This window comes from Bos indicus x Bos taurus, chromosome 12 (genome assembly GCF_003369695.1).
Source record: "Bos indicus x Bos taurus breed Angus x Brahman F1 hybrid chromosome 12, Bos_hybrid_MaternalHap_v2.0, whole genome shotgun sequence".
NCBI lineage: Eukaryota > Metazoa > Chordata > Mammalia > Artiodactyla > Bovidae > Bos > Bos indicus x Bos taurus.
Genome location: NC_040087.1, coordinates 82,202,814 through 82,207,105, shown reverse-complemented (window position 1 = coordinate 82,207,105; position 4,292 = coordinate 82,202,814). Strand labels below are relative to the sequence as shown.

Below are 4,292 nucleotides of genomic sequence, written 5' to 3'. Positions count from 1 at the left end.
GAAAAAAAAAGAGGCATGGCCAAGCTTTATTTGTTTGGAGAATTCCAAACTGAGGGAGGGACCAACTGTAAAAACGTCTGCAGTCAGCTGGAACTGCATTTCCTCCAGCACAGGGCAGCTGGGATGCGTGCAGCCAGCTCTTCCAGGACATCAGAAAAGGAGGAGCCTGATTGCTTAGCCTCGGCTGGTTAAACAGTAAAGCACACGGCTGTGTACAACGGAAAAGAAATGATCTTGTGAGGGATTGAAGAACAGCAACTTGATAGAACTTCCCTTTGCAACCTTCCCTGGGTGGGTAGCATGAGACAGATCAGCATGCTGCTATAGCTCTTACTCGTCAAACAAACAACAGAAGCTTTTATGGACAGGGCATAGGGATCTTATGTTTTTTCTAAGTCAAGAGTCTAACCCTCTGGGGAAGAAATGAAACTCCTAGACTGAAGCCCAGTAGTCAGTACTCTTTTAAATGAATCCTGGGGTGAGGTACTGTCTCATGAGACAAACAGCCCCATCATAAATGTAAATTTTATTTACACTTGTGGTCACAGAGGATGAGATAGTTAGATAGCATCACTGTCTCAACAGACATGAATGTGAGCAAACTCCGGGAGAGAGTGGAGGACAGAGGCGCCTGGCGTGCTGCAGTTCCTGTGGTTGCAGAGTCAGACACAGGTTAGCGACTGAACAACAACTCTAAATTTTACTGAACTTATTTTGCTGGAAATTAGTCCCTACTACCCCCACTGACCTTTTTCTACTTCATTTTTCTTCCGTGATGTTTTTCACAGTTGTACTTATAGTTGGAACCCATACAGGGTCTGCCTTCTTGTGTTTAAGAAGCCCATTTTCTAATATGTTGTCCCTTCATGATTCCTTTCCTAATGCAGTGGCCAATTCTGAACCGGTAACCAGGTGAATTATGAATTTGGAGTAGCCATCATCATTGAAACCCCTTCATTTTCTCAAGCCTGTTACCTTTGGGCACAAAGGCAAAGAGCATTGTGAACAGTTCTGAATGAATCCAGAGAGAGACAGAAGAAAAAAATTGTTTCCGTTTTCCAACAGTAGGATTCAAACTGTTCACAAAAAATACCATCTGTAAAGCAGAAGGGCCTGGACTGGAGGCTTCAGGGTCTCTGGAGCCCCTCAAATGCAAGGCAAAGTCTGCAATTCATGTCCTTTTTTTTTTTTTTTTTCCTGATTGAGTAAATAAGAGATCTGAAGTGATTTTACTTTTATTTCCTTCACTTTAAGCCAATCATGAAGTTTCACAGTGATTTCTGGGGCAGGAGAAGGAAGGTGGTGCTGAGCAACTTCGGGGCTGTGGTCCAGCTAGCCCAGGAGGTGTGGGCCTCACTGGGGCAGCTGGAGGAGCACCGACTGCCCGGCGGGCAGGTAGGTGATGTTCCGTGAGCGCGACAGCTGGTGCGCGATGTCTTCCGCTGCCTCCAGCTTGCGCAGCTCGATCAGGCTGTCGCCTGCAGTGGCGAGCGAGTTGGCAATTAACTCTGCCGCCTTGGAGTCGCCCTCTGCGGAGATGATGGCTGCCTTCTTCTGCTGCTCAGCCTTTTCCACCACAAATCTGGCCCTCTCTGCTTCCTGCTGAGCCACCTGTTTGGCTTCCACCGCTTCTGTGAACTCCTTCCCAAAGGTCAGATGCGTCAAGGATACGTCATCCAGGATGAGCCCAAAGGTCGCTGCTCGCTCTGTGAGGTCATCGCTCACCTGTCTGGAGACCAGCTCTCTCTGGGTGATCAGTTCTCCAGCATCAAAGCGAGCCACCACGGACTTGAGGATCTCTGTAGTGATGGACGGCAGCACGCGCTCGTCGTAGTCCCCTCCGATGCTGGTGAAGATGCGAGGAAGCTGACTAGCAACCCGCCGGAAGAGGATGCGCAGCGTGATGTTGACATTCTGTTTAAGTCTTTGCTACCAGTGATTACTGGCACATTACGTGGTCGAGAGCGGCAGGCAAAGATAATTGGTTTCTGTACCCAAGGGATGAGGAAGTGAGTCCCTTCTCCTACAACAATGTCGGCACTCCCCGGAACCGGTCAAAGATGACAGCTCTGTGCCCAGCATCCACATTTTACAAGGCAGAGTTCACCACGCCTCCTGCAACTGCTAAGGCAAGACCAAACTTGCTCATGGACTCAAACACTTTGGCAGCCATGTCTCCTTTGGCTGGACCCACTCACACCTGCTTCCACTCTGACCTCCACATGAATTCCCCCGCAATTCATGTACTTTTGCTACAGAATTTTTCATCAGTTTGGTAAACAACTAACAATTGAAAATAATGGTAAGGGGAAACTGATTCAATCTATATTTCTACAATTCAACCCCAGACAGAATCTGGGATAACATAATGACATGAACTTATCACACCATCCTCCATGACATAAATGTATGGTCAGTTGCAGGCAAAGATGTTGGGATGGCAAAGCCACCTGGGATAAATTAAGCATGAAAAAGTTGCCAGAGTCCTATTTCCATTGACTTCCTGAGAGGCACTGGGAACACGCTTTAAAAGTGACATATCCTAGAACTTATGGGAGTTGAGAATTCTAGACTCGTGAACTGAGAATAGGATGAAGCTGTCATAAAACTCCACAGGAGACAAGAGAAGGGTAGGCAGATGGACATTTGGACTGCCCCCACAGAGACGATGAGCTGGAAGATACTGGAAATGGATAGAACCCCTCCTTGGAGATTGATTCTGTGTGTTCCAAGAACATATGTTGGCTATATCCCAAACCTTCTCATTCAATCCTATAGGGACTTTCCCTAAGTTCTTCAGAAAATCTGAGGTTTGTAAGGAAGAGAGAATTGCAGCAGATCTTGGAAGGACCATGTTAGGCATGTAAAAATCTGATGCAAAAAATGTTTGGAGAAAACCTTTTTCTTGCCGCTGATGTGGAAGGACAAAGAAGAAGAGGAAAGGGGAAGAAGGGGAAACACAGTGCCAGACCCTTTTCTGGGACTGGAATGTCTGAGAGTACAGCAAGTTTCCTCGAGACCTTGGGTGGCAGAGTGAAGCATCTTCTCCACAGTAAAATCACCTGTGAGAAAAGCAGGAGCGTGAAAACCCCAAGAAAGGAAAAGGTCCGGGATATTCTCTGGGTGACAGCAGATTTCTATGCATGAATTTAAAGTACGATGCTGAGACTTCCCTGGAGGTCCAGTGGTTAAGACTTCATTTTCCAGGGTAAGGGGTGAGGGTTCAATTCTGGGTCAGGGACCTAAGATCCCATGAGTTTCCAGGTCAAAAATCCAAATCATAAAAACAGAAGCAACATTGTAGCAAATTCAATAAAGATGTCTAAACACCATGTTGACTGCTTGTCACATCACGAAATCTAGTGTGAAAAACAGCCCCAGAGCTGCCAACACCTTGACAGTGTCTGACACACGCCCCACTCCAAAGGGCTCACCCAGCTGGCTGTGTTTTACCCCCATGCTCAACATGTCTCGTGTGTACACCAGTGAGTGAAGGTGAAATTTAATATTTTGAGGCAAGGGCTATGAGGCGCAGTATCTGAATATTTAGATGGAAATGATCAGTGTCAGACCAGCTTGTGAAATGTCAACAGGTTAGTGACATGAATACAGGGGCTTCCCAGGTGGCGCTAGTGGTAAAGAATCTGCCTGCCAAAGCAGGAGACACAGGAGACACTCGTTCAAGCCCTGGGTTGGGAAGATTTCCTGGAGGAGGAAACGGCGACCCACTCCAGTATTCCTGCCTGGAAAATCCCATGGGTAGACGAGCCTGGCGGGCTACAGTCCAAGGGGTCACAGAGTCGGACACGACTTCGTGACTAAAGGGCAGCAGCAGCAGACTCGACTATAGTTCACATTAGTATGAATTAGTCTGAGGAGCTGGTTACCTCAGCCCCTTCCAGACAGACAGTGAGAGTTAGAAATGTCTAGCTACAACCTTAATTATTAAGTGGTCTGCACATTCCAGACGCGGTGCCATTTTCAAGATGAGATACTTTTACTTTATAGAAGTTAAATGAAGATTCAGTCTTGGAACTCTCTGATTCCATGTTGTTTTTCTCTTATCAGCTATACTGTTGCTCTTTAGAATTCACTACTTTTTTCTTTTTGGTTCCATCAAAGGGTCTAAAATTCTGCCTTAGGCACTGTTACAGAGGTCCTGCAAAATCAAGGTGATTCCTTAGGTTAATCTGATAACTGACTTGTCTTTATCATACTGTGTATCTGGAACACAGATACATTAACCATGGAAGGATATTATTTGCATTTTATCAAACTTGAGAAGATGACAT

At 46.2% G+C, this 4,292-nt stretch overlaps 1 pseudogene across 1 annotated transcript; it reads right to left on the bottom strand.

Annotated features, from left to right (window-relative positions):
- Positions 1 to 1,206: 1,206 nt before the first annotated feature.
- On the bottom strand, positions 1,207 to 2,231 carry LOC113902547 (annotated as a pseudogene). The gene has a single exon (XR_003513858.1). The product of XR_003513858.1 is annotated as a prohibitin pseudogene (transcript).
- Positions 2,232 to 4,292: the final 2,061 nt, after the last annotated feature.